The 18,312-nt window shown below is 48.6% G+C and overlaps 1 long non-coding RNA gene across 1 annotated transcript in view; it reads left to right on the top strand.

Annotated features, from left to right (window-relative positions):
- Window positions 1–18,312, top strand: part of LOC147048346 (uncharacterized) — a 52,936-nt gene that overhangs the window by 5,066 nt on the left and 29,558 nt on the right. Inside the window, exon 4 of the long non-coding RNA XR_015067764.1 lies at window positions 14,947–15,015. This is a non-coding gene — a long non-coding RNA (uncharacterized LOC147048346). The remainder of the gene's footprint in view (window positions 1–14,946; window positions 15,016–18,312) is intronic.

The following is an 18,312-nucleotide window of genomic DNA, read 5'->3' as shown; positions in this document are numbered from 1 at the left end:
CTTTGCTCTCTATTGAGACAATATTTTTCCCTTGTGGAATTGGCTAAAAGCGTCTGTTTCATCTGCAGCGCCGTCGCGTTTGGCCTTACCTGCTGTCCATCTTGGCGACAGGCAACGCGCGGTGCCGCCGCCCCGTAATGAGTCGGGCGTCGGCTTTTAATAAGCAGAGCTTTACCCGCAGATCCCTCCGTGATTTGCATCCGTGTCGGACACGAGGCGTAAAGCGGCCTGATTGATTCACGGCTCTTCCCGGAACGCGGCGAGGGAGGAGGAAGGCCGTAGATTTATTATCAAGCTCGGCGACAAAAGCAAGGAAGAGAGCGTGCATATGTTAATCCGCTGGCTGAACGATGATCAAAGAGTGGAACAAGCTGAGCTCCGACGATCGCCTCGGGGCAAATGATGCTCTCCAAGCAGCTGGGAAAGTGTGCGGATGAGGAGTAAACACAGAGCGACGGGAAAAAATAAATACAAAAATCAATAGACCAGGTTCGGCCCGTGGCGCGGTATCAGGTTCAAGTCGGGAGGAAGTCTGATAGCCACTGGCTGATTTCAAAAAAGATTTTTTTCATTTATCGTCTATTCATCGGAATTAATCGTCACCGAATCGATCGTAGTAATCGCAGATCCCTGACGTTTGGCTTTTTTACTGTCACCTTTTAAGAGATTTATTCCAAGGTTAAAAAAAAAAAAAGTGTTTTCTCACATCTGATTTCAAAGCGTTTCCGTTCGCCGCCGACCGACCCAAAGTATCCCCCCCCCCCCCCCCAAGGCGTCTACCTGAGGTGGCAGCCGAGGGAATTTGGGGCTCAGCGGCCATCCGGTCCCCGTGGCTCATTTGTAGTCGTGAAATTCCAAATCGGCATGTCAACATGTGAAAAATGTGGCAAAACAAGCCGGCTGTCTTTGATCAAAACAGCCGAGCCTCCTTGTCACGATGCAAAATATCGGGCAAAAACATCATCTGTCACCATTCCGCTGATTACCAATTCACGTCTTTTGTTTTTGCGCTAGCTCAATAATGAGAATGACTTAGCTCTTTACCCTCAGGCTTTGGCAGCTTTTGACTTCCTCTACTTCAGTAGCCGATTGTTTTTCTGATTAGTCACTTTGTTTAATCTACTAACGATGGCATCCCCTCAGGCTAAACGCCTGATTCGGCTTCCCGGTTTATTTATTCATTTGTACTCTTGACGTGTTAATCTGCATAAATGGCGCGGCGCTCCATCAGGACCCCGGCGGGTCTCGCCCGCACCTGTCAATTACGACAAATCCGAGACGGCGGGAACGGGCCGCCCCGGACTCCGCACCTCGACGGAGGTGGAAGCCGGCCCGTCAATCCGCCGGGATGACGTGCCGTCGTATTGTCAGGGAGACGTTGAGATTCAGCCTTTTATCGCCGCCCGCCGTCTGCAAACATAATTGAAAGCAACGGCTGCTAATTGAGATTGATTGAGAATATTCAGCGCTGCATATAAATAGACGACGCGGGGTGATGCTTTGTCATTTGTCAAAAAAATAAAGAAAAATGCTGTATTTGAGTGCAAGAAAAAAATCATCTAAGAAATATTTTACGGATTTGAAATGATTTCAAAATATTTTAAACCAGTATTGTGTCCTGCATTACCCAATTAAAAAAATAATTCTAAATATTTTAAACCAGTATTAAGAGGTTAAGTAAAAATAAACTAACATGATATGTTTGCATAAGTGCGCACCCCCGTTTGTAATTGATGCAGTACTGCTCGAGTTCAAAGTTGCGCAACCTTAGGAGCGTTCCACATTAGACATTCCGCTCGGTTGAACTTTTATGTACTTTGTTTCCCGTACGTCTCATTTGTCTTTGCCCGGGCTGCGGCCTTTATTTCGGCATCTGTCGTCATTTTTCTTCTCTTCCTGTAAAATTGCTTGCATAGTCGCTGAGCCTTATTTTACCCGTCGACCAGCTCAGCACAAAAGACCATTGTTATGTAATAAAAAAAAAAAAAAAATCATCTCAGCTACAGTAAGTTCTTTCAAAGTGCACCAAAATTCAAACAAGCCTGGGCTTGACAAGTTTTTGCGCTTGACACCGGAATCATTAGCTTTATCCTCCATCAAATAAGTTGCAGCCTTCTCGTTTCCAGCGGCGCGGACCATTTAGCCCCGCACAAGTCCGCGCGTTCGGGATGCAAATCCAACCAACGGGCAAATATCAACAAGCTCCGAGTAATTGCGCTTGATCAAAAATGCACGGAGGTTGTTGTACAGCGCTCGCTTCCGCTCCCCCCCTCCCCCCACACACAGATGCTAGCAAGTTAGCGCTCATTACTTGCGCTGTGATAAAGCGCGCCGACTTTGCTGTCAACGAAAGCAACGCGTTGGGCTCGTCTAATAACGCCGACCGCCTACTTGCCGGTGATTCATTTGCTCTGCCAGAAATATTGTTGCTGGCTCTAGCAATTAATTGTCTCCAGTTTGGCTTTGACGCTTGTCTGCCGAGTTAAAAAAAAAAAAAATCCCTGACATCAAGTCGGAGATGTTTTATTCATTCTGAGATTTAATTTATAGACAAGTTTGGTTGTGCACTTTCCGAGCGCTCCGCGCTAACAAACCCCCATAGCGCATTTAAAAGGAATTTGTCGAGTCCTTCACTGGTGCACTGCGGCTTGCTTATATGATCAGTTTAAAGCAGTTTGGCATGTGGAATCTTTCCGTCACCTGCGTAGCGGCAATTGAACGCGACACGCAAAACAGCTGTTTGGCTCCCAGCAACCTGAATAATAAAGATGACGACACGGCAGCTGTCCAACTCCACAAAGACAAGACACCAGCCTTTAAATTGTCATGGCGGCTTCATGGCAAAGAACAGCTTCTCTCTGTTGTCGCCGAAAAGGAAGTCAACTCAAAATGTTCTGTGTAATGGAAAATAGGTCCAATTTAGGGATTCATCACTTTTGATCGTTGTAAAAATGATGTTTGACCCTAAAATGTTGAATTTCACCCCCATTGTTTCATAAAATGATGATCCAAGCAATGGAGGCCAGTGCCCCTGTTGTCCCCCCCTCTAACTCCACCACTGTCCCTAAGTCAATAATGCACCTGTTGCTGAACCGAACCCTTAATTCAAAAACAGGACGAAATCGACGACGCTGATAATTTGTTGACCTGCGCTATTAAAAGACGAGAACGGCTACATTCCTACGACACGTCGGATTAGAACCTACGACCTTTGAAATGTTCTCCATGCAGATGAGGGGACCATTAGCAATTCAGGAAGAAGTGAAGGGGGGGGGGGGAATCACTTTTCAATGGGGGTTAATGCCGGTGGCAGTGAACCGACGTCAACAGCTGTTCTCAAACAAGCCCTTTGATGACTCATTGACAAGCGGACGCTCCCGATTGCCGCGTCGGCTAACCGGGGGAGCGTCGGCATCTGTGCTCGGCCATCGCGGTCCCTTCTCGTCTGCCAGAAGGAGCCGCTGATGAAATACCTCCGGTGTTAATGGATGTGAGAGCAAGCGTGACCCTCTCCAAAGAGCAGCTTCTCTCTCGCCATTAGAAAAAAGGAAAAAAAAACAATTCTTTGCTTTGGTCCGGATCAGAGCCGGATCTCCTCCTGCCACTGGGACTTGGCAGAAAAAGGTAATTGCTCACCTCGCCTCCCCGTCAGGACTCGGGGGAGTGCTTGTAGAGGACACGCATTTTGAAATGGAAGGGGAAAAACACACACAGACAAGTCATGATTAGGTTATTAGCACCGAGCCGGCTAATTATCTTGTCGGACTGTCAAGCGTGCGCGAGCCGCCGAGCGGCGGCGAGGTGAGCAGAGGTGAAGCCGCTTCAGCTCGCCTCCTTCCCCAGGCTGGGCCGCAGGGGTGGCTCCCTCGTTCGGGCTCTTTCCCTGCGGCGCCCCCCCCCTCTCCCTCCCCGAGCCTGCTGTTCTGGTCCCGGCGACATCTGCTCGTAGCATGCCTCGTCCTCCTCAGAGGCCAAAGTCCCCCCCCCACCTACGCGTACCCCAGCACGTCTCCCCGTGCAGATGTTGCGGTCCCTGGGTCCTGCCCGCGTGGAGAGCGCCAAGCGTGTTTGATGTGTGATGAAACAGAATCGGGCGAGCCACTCGGGGGCTCGGGGAGCAAAGGAGGTGAGGGAAGGGTGGCGGGAAAGAAAGAAAGGAGGGGGGTGAGCTACAGGAGCGAAGGGACGTTGGGATGAGGCCCGGGCTTGCTCGCCGGAGGCCGCGAACCTCGTGTGCTAATGGAAATCCATAATCCATATATTGGATGAAAGCGGGCAGAGGAAGAAACAACAAAATGAGTGAGGAGGAGAGCAAATAATGACAAATGACGCTTCCTCTCATCTTTCTTCCTCCTGGATGGCTCGCTCGCCTCTCTTCCCTCCTCGCCCCCTCCCTCCCTCCCGCGCCGCATGTTAATGATTGTTGTGAAAGAACAGCAAATGACTAACAATGCAGAGGAGGGCGATGATGATGATGATGCGATTATGATTACCACTTAGAGCGGGCAGCGCTCGGCGCACCTCGCGCTCGCGAGTAAGTTTTCAAAGGAGGAAGTGGGTGAGGGAGGGGGCGGGGCAATCAGGTGAAATGATGGATAGGTTAGCAGTTAAAGATGAAAGTGAAAAACAAAGGCAGATTTCAAACGGGCCCAGAGAGCTTGGCAAGAGACCCGCGGCTCCTCTGATAATACTTAGATCTATAAATGTTTTCTCGTCTTTTATTTATTTATTTTCTTATTTATTTATTTTTCAAAATTATTCATCGCCATCATAATTTGGGCCTAACAAGCACTTGAGGGAGACGGCTTGCTTTTTGTATCTCTCTCTCTCTCTCTTTCTCTCCCCCATTTTCTTGAGTTTCCCGGCGCCGCGGTGCGCCGAGCTCGGGGATTTGGGGGCACTATTAGAGAGAATTTCTTTTATTTGCTGCTAATGAATGATATGCATGATGCTATTTTCCCTTTTTTCTTGTCGACTTTGTGGGGGTAAGCGCGAGGATTGGGGCAGGAGCTGGAGAATTGTACTCCTTTTCCAAGGCTTTGTTCATTTAACCCTCTTCTCGCCTTCCCGGCGAGCGCGCCGGCTTGTTATTGTCGCTTTACCCGATTTCCAATTCAAATATGCCGTCGTACTCGCCTTGACGCTCGCGAGATGGCAAAGTTTGACTTTGTTTTGCCGTCTTTGCGCGTCGAAGAAATGTGGGTTAATTGGATTGGTAAATACGGGAGCTGCACAGCAGGTCTGTAAACAGCGCGCAGTCGTTGTTGTTTATCGTTCCGATCGGATCGCGAGATCGTTTGACGGCGGCGTCTTTTAATCAACCAAAACGGGATTCTCGCCTGCAGAATAGTCGTTTGTTGACTTTGCGGCATGGGGAGGTGGTATTTGCTGAAACCCAATCAAATAGTCTGTGTTCACACCCACAATGGCGCAAACTCCCCTTTTTTGAATTACGCCAAACTGTGTGCATCTGCACCAGTCCAGCCCCCCCCCCCCCCCCCCCCCTGAGTCTTGCTATAGACTTGCACTGGCCGGCATAAACTGTATCTTGAGTTTTTCCCGCCTAAGCGTTATTTCAGCAGCACACATACTCTAAGTGTGCTTTTTGCTGCCGTAAACATGGCCTTCTAATGACCTCCCTCCTGACTGAAAGCGGCTTCTCCTCCTGGTCTGCTTTTCTTCTGCCCCCCCCCCCCCCCACACAAGTTGGAAAACTTTGAAGTTGCCTCCCCGCCACCTTCGGCCCAATCCGGCAGCTTCAGACGGGACTCGGCGGCGTGATTGTCTCCCTTTGGAATGTGCTGCGGGAGAGTTCGTATGATGAATGTTTAAGCAGAGTCGATAGAGCCGCGCGTCACACGCCGGCGGCTTCGGGCCTCTTCGAGTCCGAAATATTTGCCTCACACGCTCAGGCTAGGTCCAACAAAAGCGACAATGGCGCTCAGGTGTTGCTTGCTAGTATGGAATCCTGGCGTTCACGTGCCGCCGTGCCCTCCGAACATCTGCGTAGAGGGGAGGGGCTCCTCAGTCTGCCAGCCCACCTGACTGCTGCTGTGGCAGTCCAGCCCAAGGCAAGACCACAGGCTAGGGCCTCTTGTGGCCCCCCCAGCAGGGCCTGCCATTCTCCCAGAGCCCATTAGAGCACCTTCCTCCCGCCCCCTGCCCCCAAGATGCCATCGCTCGGTTGTCTTCCGCAGATCGCGCTTGTCTACTTTTGTGTGTTTTATTTTTGGTTTGCAGTGGTTTTAAATCCAGGTCAGATTTGTACCTTGAAAAGTCTCAAAGTGTCACGTGATCTCGGGCTCCGTGATCCGTGGTCATTAAAAAAAAATGGCGACACGTTGCGCAATCGTTCGCTATCCGGAGTCATGGAACGGCGGTGGCCGATGCAATTTGTCAACGTGACTTTTTTTTACGAAGCGTGCCGTTCTGGTTCAATTTATAATTAATCGTATTTGATTTGCCAGATTGCTATAAAATCGGGCAGTGAAATTGGACGGGCGTTGGGAATTTTTTTCAAGCATTAACAATTCATGATCCTTGATGCATATGTAAACTGTGGTAAATCCATCGCCTTGAATATTGATTATCCTTCAATTAAAAATGCGCTTTGATACGAGAGTTTGTAGCTATTTCTCTTCGCTCTCCCCCTGCGCTACAACTTGAAATTTGTGACCCGCGTGCTCTGTTTCCCAGCATGGCCCTCTGTATGCTAATTAGCGAGCCGCGGCGCCCTTTAGCGAGTCGGTCATTAGCGCTGATTAGCATGTGCTTAATCAGGAGGTATTAAAAGGCAAAAGCCAAGGCTGAGGTTAAGCCTCATCGGAAACAGCGAGTTACTCTCGTGAGAGGCTCGTACCGTAAACAAATCATCGGAAGACGTCCGTTTTCTTCCCGCCGAGCCTCTTCATTGTACATTTTAAGCTAATCCGGCGGAAGCAGTCGAGATGAAACCTCGACTCCAACGCGATTTGACACGAGTTTTTTTTTTTTCTTTTTTCCTCCTCTTCCCCAAAACAGTTTTCCAAACGCTGGAGTGCAAATCTGGTCTTTTAACCGCTGTTAAACTGTCGAACGAAAACATGGTGTTTCAGCCATTTATCTCCGCGCTCTCCGACGTTTCCTTTGTAGAACGACTTGTTCAGCGCAAATGGAGGATCTGAATCTCCTTTCGCACAAGTTGAAATAGTTGTCAGAAAGCATTTTTTTTTTTTTTTTATTGCTAATGTGCGCAGCGGGATAAAGGAACGAGAGGGAAGACGGCAGGCGCCGGGGTGAACGTGACAGAAAGGTACACAGATGGAAACGATGGAGGAAAGATAAAGAAGGAAATCATCGAGAGAGACTCCATGTAAATCGTCGCCGATTACCGAGCCCGCCGAGATCTTTCGACTTGTGTTCCTCCTCTGGCTGCGTAGCGTTTGACACCAGAGCGACGGTGGTAATGGCACGTGCGGCGCTCCCACCTGGGCTTTGAACCTTTTTCCCGCTCACCTCTCGCAACGCCGCGCCGTGTCAGACAAAGAAATTCAAGATGGCAGTTTACAGGGGGAAACTCTCGGCGCTTTTCCCGTAATGCCGACGAAGCTGACAAATTGATTTCAAAGGATGAAATACTCCCCCCCCCCCCTCCCCTCCCTTTCCCATCCCAGTAAAGAATTCCCTGTCACCTTTTAAAAGATATTTACCTTTCCGTCTGTTCCCCTTTTGTCACGTTTGCATATCAGGCCCGTTTGTCTGTTTGCATATTGTAGCGACATTCATTTTTCATGCTACATTAGAGATTCTTTGCTAGCATCGGGTAATTTTCTTTTTATCCTTGTTTGCATAAGCGATTACGCGGAGCTGCATGGAATATGAGTGTTGTTTTTTTTTTGGTTTTTGCCGTGTGTGTTTTTGAAAAAGCTGCTCCTTTTGTTGTTCACAGCTGTCCCACATTTGGGATGGGCCCCTACTCCCCAGGCGCTAAAAGGTTTTCACAAGCGCTGCTAATTGGCTATAATCTCCCTTTTACACTTGAAAGCCGGTAAGCTTCCATCACGCCGGTTGAAAATGCAAAATTTTCCGGTCACAATCGCACGTGTCCTCTTTCCGCCATTTTTCTCTCTCGGCTGTCGGCGTCGCGGGCGGATTGACTCCTCGTGCGCGGAAGGCCCCGGTGTAAACAGCTACTCAGTAGCGCGGCCTTCTGGGGGACGAGGCGTAACGGGGGGATTTGGTCTGAATCTTGAAGTGTCCGCCGGGATGCCGGCGGGGTTCGGGGGAACCGGGGGGCTTTGCTTCTGAGGCTCTGATGAAATAATAATGCGAGGAGTTGGCGAGGCTCAAAATTTGCACATGAAAATCCTCCGCGGTGCCGCTCGTGGCATCTAATGCGCCGACGACAATCCCTGCCTCTCGCAGTTTATATGCAAATACCTTTTCTGGGTTTTCGCCTCCTCTGAGAGTTGCCCAGCCCAGCCGAGGCGAGGCGAGCGACGGAGAAAGCAAACGGAAGGCGCAGAGTGGGGCTTTTTTGTGATGTTTTGTTTGTCTTGTTTATTTTTAAAAGGATTTTTAAAAGATGATAATCTATTTTAATTTTTCCCTTTGTTTTTGAAAGTCTGTATGCAGATTTCTCCAAAGAGTTTTGAAAAGCCCGACTTTTCTATCGAGTTTAATTGGAACATAATAACGGCAGTCTAAGTGTTTGTGTGAAGTCGGAAATGCTCGTATAATGGCGAACAAAAGTGACTCATCTTTCCCACAAGAGTCTCCTCCGCTCCTGCCTGATTAATATTCTTTTGCCGCTACAAATCTTTCTCTCTTCTGCATAGTTCACGTCTTTCTTGACAAATTTGGGAATTTACTTGAAAAGATGATTTTTTTTTGTTTGGGAGACAAAGTGAATTGAAAATAGCATTGGCTAACATTTCCCAGCACTTTGAAATAATTTTCGGGCCCAAATGTGACAAATGGCGGATCATTGCGTCACTCTTGACCTTTTTGTAAAATTCCCATTGAAGTATTTGGGGAAGGCGTTCTTGAGGCTCCTCAGTCACGGACAGTTAGTTCAAGTAAACTCACGCGAGACCCCCCCCCCCCCCCTCCGAGAGATGGCGGCACGGAGGAACGTGCCAATCACAGCCAAGCTCCGCTCGTTCGCATGTACGATTCGCCTTGAGCAACTTTTCATTAATTTAATAAACATCCCGCAGAGATGGAGCAGTGCGGGGCATTCGTACCCCCCCCCCCCCAAAAAAAAACCCAACCCTGCTCCGCTCAGAGATTTGCCTTGCGCACTTATTTATAAACGACATGTGCACAACCGCCCTAACACGAGCTCGCGTACAAAATGTCTCCAAATTAAAACGCCAAACGGCTAATTGCTAGCACGTAGCTCTGCCGCTGATGGCTTCAGTTGGCTGTCTGTATTTGAAATGGATTATCGGGCAGCTAACATATTATTAGTCCGTGCCACAAAATATTATTTTCAATCAGACTCATCACGAGTCATTCAGTCATCTCACTTTGTCAGTGGTTTCTCACTACTTGTGATGGGCGTCAGTGTCAACGGGAGTCATTAATCGGGCCGCGCTTTGCTCTCCACTGATGGCGAGTGGCTGCAGCGGGAAGGAAGCCAAGATGAAGGATGCTCACAAACATCATCATCGCCGCTGCCGCCGCCGCCATGTATACTTACTGCTCGGGGGAAATGCTGCCTCCTGTCAAACACTAGAAGCCTGACATCTCTCCGTGCGTGTGGGTGTGGGTGGGTGTGCACATTGTGCCCCCCCCCCCCCCCCCCACAGCCTCCCCTCCCCGACCGCCCTCCAGCTTTTGCTCACTGTTTCCCTTCCTTCACCTCAGCCTCCGTCTTCCCCTTGCTCCTTTTCCTCACAGTTCCACTCCATATATTCATGAACGCCTGTTTATCACCAAAACTTATGCATTAAATTTGAGGGTGGGGTGGGGAGACAACAGCAAGAAAACAAACAGGGTGAATGCTGATGGGGGTTTTGTCTCGTCTGGGTGAAGCACGAGGCAGCCCGCTCCTCGGGGGACGCGTGCGGGAAGGCCTCCGATTCCTCCTCGCCTTTCTTTTCATTTCTTTCCCCTCCTTTTCTTCCTCCTCACCCACCTTTCCATCCCTCATCTCCCCTTTTCTGCTCGAGCCTTCACTCCCCCCCCCTCTCACCCGCTGCCTTTCTCTTCTGTCTCCCCCCCCTTCGCCGTGTCAAAACCAGTTACAGGCAGAGAGGAGCTCTCCTTCTTAAATAATTCACAAGTTGATTAATAGACTCACAAGGGTATAATTAGGCAGGGGAGAGACAGTGGCTAGTGTAACCAGTACAGTGCTTAGGGGAATTAGAGTGCGGGGTTATTGAGGAAATAGAGAGTACCAGTTTAAAAAAAAAAAGAAGAAAGGAAGGCGGGAGTGGCGGCAGCGGTGGACTCGTGGAAGGATGAAGCAGCAGGGGGAGGCAGAAGAGGTGCTGGTTTATGGAAGGGGGGGGGGGGGGGGAAGCTACCTCTTTCTGAAGCTATGTGTTAGAAATGAGGCACCCTCTCCAGGAGCACGGAGCCCGGCGTTTGTTTGATGTGGAAATTGGACAGTTTGAATCCGTCTCCTTTAATTTTTCACAAGTAACACGCACCCCATGGGCACCTCACATTCTTCTTATAGGATATAAATTAGAAGTGTGTGTGAGTGCGTGGCTGTGTGTGTTCTGTCAGTTTTTTTTGTGTGTGTGTGTGTGTGTGTTTAACTTTTACAAATAAAGCAGGTACCCCCGCTAGAAAGGAGTTTGGAGTTTTTCAGCCGATGTTTGTCACGCAGTCAGTCATCAGCATAAAACTTCACTTATGTTGCCTCTAAGGCATCTTTTGTATTCTGAAAGGGATGCGCTATGTGCTTGCCAGAGCGGTCTTCAAAACAAACAAACAGAACAATGGATCAACAGATCTCTCCTCTCAGTTCAGACAACATATTTCTGTTGCGGTGATCTCTGTCTGCCTCGCTTTTGCTGTTAAAATAAAATGAAAAGAGCCGACAGAAACGCACCTCGACAGGTACAACGCTCGGCTGCTCCGCCGCCTCGTCTTTTTCCCCTTTCTCGGCGAGTTAAAGCAAGTCGGATTGGGTACACAGCGCCGATTCTTTTTGGGTTTGCTCTATTTATTTCGCTGCCGACGCCTCGGATCGCTTCCCGTGGTCCTCCATCTGCTGTGTGTTTTATCGCGCGTTGGATTCCCCGGTAGCCAAACAAACTGACGTGTCCATCCGTATACCGTGTCAATGTGTCCACTCGAATGATAAGAAGAACAAAATTACAATTTAGGGGGAAAGGAAAATGCCTCCGTTGAAGACTCCGCTTTCAATATAACGTGAAGGACGATGAGAAAGTAAATGCGTCAAAAAAGTCAAATCAGGCGAAGAACAACGTAAAAAACGTTAGGCTGTCATTGCGCCTTTTGTCCTCTTAGGGGCGGTGTGGCGCCGTGCACGGATAAAATAAGACATAAGAAAGAACTGAAATTAAGACGTTCGGTTTTCGCAGATTAGGAAAAATGAGTGTCTTTGAGTCGTCTTGTGTTACCTTCTTTCCCCAGCAATATTGCTAATTAGCTGTTAGCATTGCAACAGGATTTCACATCGACTTTAGCATTAGCGCCAAGCCACGTTTTTAACGTTCATTATTTTGGTGAAACAGCTAAAAGAACGCTTAAGTTTTGACACCCCAAAAGTTTGATGGTGAAACTGAATCGCCCGAGGAGTTTCCTCCCAATTCTGCCAGCCTTGAAACCACCGCCGTGTCATCTCAGGCTAGTTAGCGGTGCGTATTAGCAAAATCCCTTCTTTTCTCATCCGTATTTTGTATTAATGATCCTTCCCTTAACACGCCGATTGTCCTCGCTTTTGTTGTCCCCGGCAGACGACTAATGACTCCTTGAGATCTTCTCCGGGCTGTGCGGATACCCTGCCACCAGGAGGTGCTGAAAAAGATCGGGACCCCTCTGTGTTGATTTATTTATCTGTGTCTGGATTAAAGCCCGTATACCTGATGAAGGGGATGTCAGAGGAGTTTTGACAGCCACAGAGGCAGCAGAGTGTGTGCGATTTGGTTGCCGCACCGGCAGAAACAAGGAGTGTCGATGGCATCTTTGAAGTCTTGACAGACGAGAGCCTCTGAACATCCCCTTAATCTTGCCTTCCCTCAGAAAGGAAGGCGCCGCGAGCAGGGGAAGCGCTCGGCTCCCTGTTTGCCTTATTCTCTTAATGACACAAACCATTCATCGGCCAGGCGTGATAGCATTTCATCTGGTATAATGTGCGCTGGCTGCCGACTTCAAACGGGCCCCGCCGCTTCCCCGCGTTAAGCTAGCTGCAGACGGCGAGAGTTGGGACAGCGACGCGCCAGCCAGCCAGGCTTTTGCGAGAGCGCCTTGACGGGCGGGATGTCTGTGTAGTGCGCGCTGTTTGATTGCGCTGATTGTTTTCGCGAGCCCACCAAAAGCAAATACAAGGAATCTGCCGTGTACGATTGTCTGGAAATCAGATCACTGGCGAGAGAGAGAGCGAGAGAGAGAGATGTTCCGCACCTGAACGCCGAGTCTGCCTCCAGTGCTTCGCGGGGGGCCTTTAATGACCCTTGAACTTTGAACCGTTTCCATTACGTTCCATGTGTTTCAATACGGGGCAAAAAGACTGAAGCGTTTCTTACCTGAAAAAACAAATAGCAGCAACGAAGGAGGCAGAATACGGCCGATGGTTTAAGAGTCGAGCCGCCGGGCAGGAGGAGGCGCCGAGGTTAATTACTCTATTACCGAGCGGCTCAGGCAGGAGCTGTTTAAACAAGCCCCAGTCAGCGGGGGATTAGGCCTCATTACTCCGGCTAAAGTTGCGCCCACGACCCTTCCCCGCCGCATTTCACCGCGGGTATGTCAGCCGTTCGGGGGAATATTCATATGTAGGAAAAAAGCCATTCATCCCAAGCAGCGGGGGCAGGACATGCGAGAGGAAGACGAGCAAACCGATGCGAACGACAGGGCTTATCGCCCGCATCTCACCTGAGCTCAGCCCACGCTACAATTATCCCCCAAAATGTCAGCGCGTAGTCAGATTAGCATCGCGGCTCGGGTTTCCCTCCCTCCCGTCCCGTCAAAGACGACGGCCCTCCTTCGGACGTCCTCGGCCGCCGCCTCCTCGTCGCCGTGCTCGTCCTCCGGGTGTCTGATGGCACTCCGATAATGACGGCGCTCTCGTTTGCCGCAATCGCGGGATGATTGAAAATTAGCTTGATGTTAGCCGAGTGCCAGGGGTCGATTTACCAGGTCTGCAGGGCATGAAATACTTGGGGTTACAATGACATGCAGTCAGTCAAGCCGCCAAGAGATAAACTGGTCCACATTAAAAAAAAAAAAACTGGTGCAGCTTTGAAAATTGCACAGCTGACAAATAAAAGCGGGTCTAAGTTGTGGCGCAGGTGGTGTAACGCGGTTTAGACGGATGGCAACTTGGCTGTGCTCCTACCCATAATGGCGCACACGCCCCTTTCTACCAACTCCTTAGCAACCATTTCTTCTCCATGCTCCAGTGATGGTCAAAATGTTTTATGCATCTATGTTTCCAGTAGTCACGCGCCATTGATGCAATATCAGTAAGAAAAAAATAAAATAAAAATAAAAATAAAAAAGCTTTCTATGGCGAACTTCCAATTAGAAGAGTCAACTGTGTCCAGAATGATTAATTATTTTGCCATCTTAGGTTGCACACTTGCAGAAACGCAGTTTTTTTTTTTTTCTTTGTCTTTTGGGTCTGTCACCTGGAACAATAAAAGCTAAAACAAAACAAAAAAACATCTCTCCAGAGGGGCCCGCCAAAACAGTTGATGAAGCCCCCATTTTATATGAATCAAAATGCCTTCTTGGCTTAAAAGCCGTGCTCACAAAACTGTGATGTGAGTTCAAATCCAGAACAGCGATTCTATTATATAATTGAGGGCAAGGGAAAAAAAAAATCAATGAAAGCAGCAGGATGTGGCAGACACAGCTCACATCCATATTGAGATTGTACCGTCTTCGATCTGTGTCTGGCTGGCGCTCGGCTTCGGCGGCCTAATCACACAAGGAGCGGGTCGATGCTGAGATTTAGCCAGTGGCGCAACTGAACCTATCACACCAGCCGCTTTAAAAAGAAGAGAGAGAGAAAAAAATAAAAATAGACACGCACCTGAGATCCTCGCTCGTTCAGCGCTTTAAAAAGCCAGTTGGAATTATTTTAAACATAGCCCGAGGTCAGAACGAGATTCTCCGCTCCGGTTAGCAGAGCGAGCTGGAGGTGGCGCTAAGTACAAGCGAGGCAAACAGGATATTTATCCTATTGATTTTCTCAAGTTGAAACAAGAAGATTTAGAGGGGCTTGACTCTTAAAATTCCCAAGGAGCCGCCCGCTCTCCAGCTCACACACACACACGGTGAGCAAAACATCTCGGCAATGAGCTTTAAGGGGCCCTGAGCTGCTGCCGACTTGTGTTGTGCTTCGGAATGATGCGTGTCGGAGGGATCATTAAAGCTCATGCGAGGTGTGTGTGTGTGTGTGTGTGTGTGTCGAGGTGTGAGTCATGGAGCTGGAGGTGCGGGCAGACAACAGGCAGGAAGGTTCTGGAGCTGGGGCTTTTGTCTCGGATCCGAGGGGGGGGGGGGTGACAGAAAATGTGTGGGACTGTGACTGCACAGTTTCTTCTATTGTTGTGAATTGTAAAACTGTCATTTGGCTCTTTTTTTATTTTTTATATATTTTTTAGATGTGTAATTAACTTTAGGGTGAAAATGTGATGATGATAATGGATGCTGATGTAAATCCCTCAATCCAAAATGGTGGTCTATACAATAGATTTTTTTTTTGGTTATGTCTGAAATTGACTCAGCAGATGAATTGTTTTGCTAATGATGTCATCTCAACAGATTTCATCAACCTGGAATCTTCGGCCAATCCAGGCTCAGTGACGGCACAAACAAACACTTGGGACTAAGGTAAATGAAGGATTTTGTACATGTGGTCCAATTTATTGTAAGGTGAAGCTAAATTCTTGCACCTTTGCAAAATTAGTATCCTACCAATGATCGGAATTCTCCATAAATATGAATATGAGTGAATGGTTGCTTTTCTATTTGCCGTTAATTTACCGCCAACCGCTTAGTGTGTGTGTGGGGGGGTGCAGACTTGGCTGCTGTCACACGTCTGAGCCCCCCCGCCCCCCCCAAGAGTCAACATGAGGGTCCAACTCACTGTCTGGCCAACCCCACCCTGTGACTCCTCAGTCACGCCGGCGCCCATTACTCATCGGTCGATTAAGGGCCCCTCTCGACGAGGCTAATGGCGAGAGACCTCGTTTGCATGGCATTATCTTAATTGAGTCCGAGGCCTGGCATCAAAACAAGGCCGAGATGATGTTACTGATGGATGGTGGCGCCGCTCCGGCGGCAAGCGTTTACCTGACAGCTATATTAATTAACGCCTATCGCCTTACACGGGCTTTAACGGGGATGAATAAGTCAGCGCGTCGACCACGTGCTTGACACGGCTCCCGCTTTTAATGGAAGCGTCGGATACGATTACCTAATTCCTAAAAGGAGGAAACTGAGCCAGCCTTTCCTCTTACACGCCTTTTAAATAAATCACCGCACAAAGGGAGGACTTTTTAAAAAAATTTTAAGAAACACCAATTTCAATTGTTAGCTTGGCTAGCTAAGAAAAACCATGGTTAAATTCACCGCCCGCCGACGGCCGTTTCCGATGAAGCGGGTCAGCCGGGTTGCTCTTTTGTTATGTAAAGTTCGGCCACACGATCCAGCAGGATAAAAAGGGCAGAGAAAAAGAAACCATTCAGATAAGCTTCCCTTCATCAGATAATTAAGGATCCCTTTGCTCCAGTTTCCTCTTGGTAGCATGAGTGTCTGATCGGCTTTCAAAGAGCTCATCAGTCGGAGATGTTCCGGCGAACCAAACGTCAAAGATTTGTCCGTCACTCATCGGGATGACTACGAAACAATTCGGCTCGTTTCAAATTCGACTTCGGATGTGCATCATGGTCACAGATTTGATTTTTGTGTCAACCAAACTTTTTCCTTCCTTTATTTTGCCCCGATGTGGTGCAAATAAGAATTCCGAATCCCGCCTAGCAACCGAGGCCACAGAGCGTCTAATTAATCGTCTCTGCCTTCTAATTGCAAGCACACCCGGCTTATTCTTCGTCTGTTTTTCCCCTCACCTCGGCGCACCTTTGCTCTTTGTCAAAACTTTTCCGCCACCTGTCAGTGCGTCCGACAATCCCCCCCCCCCCCCCCCTGTTATCCCCTGCTGCCAATTTTTAACTACACTCCACTCTGGCCTCTGCTCTACTTGTTACAGCCCCAACACGAGTGCAAACAATCAAAGTGTTTGGCAACGCTAAAATATGCATGGCTATCCATGACAGACAGATAAAGCAGGGCAATTAGCCACGTAATCCTAGAGCAACGTGGCGAACGGGCCGCCTCGGCTGTCCTCCCGCCCCTCCTTCCCTTTACTCTCTTGCTCTCCATTAGTTAAATGTACACTGTGTGTCGTCTCCCCATCAAATCAAGTAACACTTCGCCTAATTGGCTTATAAATAATACAGCAGGGCTCCGCATTATCATTTTATCAGTGGTAAACATTGCCGGGGCAGTTGCTAAAGAACCTATCCCTCATTAATTTCTTAATTTGGGGAAAGGCGAGGAATGCCGACATAGTCTTGAGGTGAGAGGAGAGGAAAATGAGCCAAAGGATGGAAGGAAACAAAACAAGGCTTGTCGGATATTCAAGCCGGGGAATTTTGTCGGCGCCCCCCCCCACCCACGCGCTAGAGGGGACGGCTGCCCCCGTCGCCCTCGTTTTTCACAAACACGCAAATAAACACACATTTTTTCCCTCCCCGGCCCCAATTGCCGATTCTTTTTTTATACCAAACTTAATGAATATTTCATAACAAGCAACATAAATATGCATTCTAATGCTTTTTGCACATTACCGCTATTTTCTTCTTTGCCCGGCAAAAAAAAAAAAAAAAAAAAATACTCATTTTATATTCTGCATAACCGGCCTCTGAAATTATTTCTCCTCCCTAACTGTCACCACCAAATAATAGTTTTTTTTTTAAGAGCAGCTTTAACTTGTTAAAATGCGTTTATCCGCGAGAGAGGCACGTTCCTTTCTAATTTCAGTCAACAGCGACAACTGAGGTCTCCTGCCTGATGAAATCCTTTTAGCAAAAGGCAGTGGGTACCCCCCCCCCCCTCCTCCCACTCCTTGGCAGGTAAATGTCACTCAAAACTACCATTATATTGCATAATGCACTTTTAAGGCAGTTTTGCATGGCCTGTGATAGACGTTTTGAAATATGAGGTGTGAGAATATGACTCTGATCTCGGATAGGCAGATATTAAAGCAAACTCTCAAATGAGCCCCCCCCCCTCCACCCCCGCTCTCTCCACTTTCTGCTCAAATGTGGCATCGAAGGGGGAAAAAAAAAAAATCAAATAATAAAAAGCAGACACCGAGAGCCCTTCCGCCTTCAAAAGGAAAGTTAAGCGCAGCACGTTTTCGGCGAGATTTTTGAAAAGCGAGCCACCTGAAGGCAATCTGTCTCGGCTGGAACCCGACTTGTCAGCGCCGGCGAGAGCTGTCACGGCGACGGCGCGGCGCTGATGGAGACAGACATCCGTCATCCGCCGTTTCCACCTTGCGCACGTCATGTGATGTCTCGCAGGCCTGCTGAGAAACCTGCTTCGCTTAAGATGTGCTTAGGCGCCTTTCTGGTCGACTTGCAAACGGGCTTTTTGTTCTCACGTCTCTCTCATCTTTGGGTTGAAAAACATTTACTCAAAAAAAAATAATAATCATCAACTTTTACCATCCATATGCAATGAAGACGTAACTGTCCATCAATCCCCTCTCGGAGGCACATCAAAGGAATCGTAACGAAACGAGACTTAACACTAGAAAAAGCAGCGGCGAGATCTTGATTTCCAATTCCAGAATAAACCGTGAAGCATTTATTCCTGCGAGAGGACCCATTATGCCCATTTTAGGAAACCATTTTTGTATTCTCGTATGTCACTCGGGGAGATCTTTCATTTGAATGTCAACAACGGATCCAATCAAGCTAACCACGTTATAAAACGCACTTCTCGCGGAAAGGTAGCGAGAGTTTCTTAAACGTCACCGAGGTTAAGGCAGCCGTAACCTGCCCCCCCCCCCCCCCCTCCCTCGCACTTAATTACGGCAGAACAAGAAGCGAGACAGGGAGC

This window comes from Syngnathus leptorhynchus, chromosome 12 (genome assembly GCF_054491065.1).
Source record: "Syngnathus leptorhynchus isolate UIUO chromosome 12, UIUO_Slep, whole genome shotgun sequence".
Lineage (NCBI taxonomy): Eukaryota > Metazoa > Chordata > Actinopteri > Syngnathiformes > Syngnathidae > Syngnathus > Syngnathus leptorhynchus.
The sequence above is the reverse complement of the archived record's forward strand: the minus strand, read 5'-3'. Positions and strand labels throughout refer to the sequence as shown.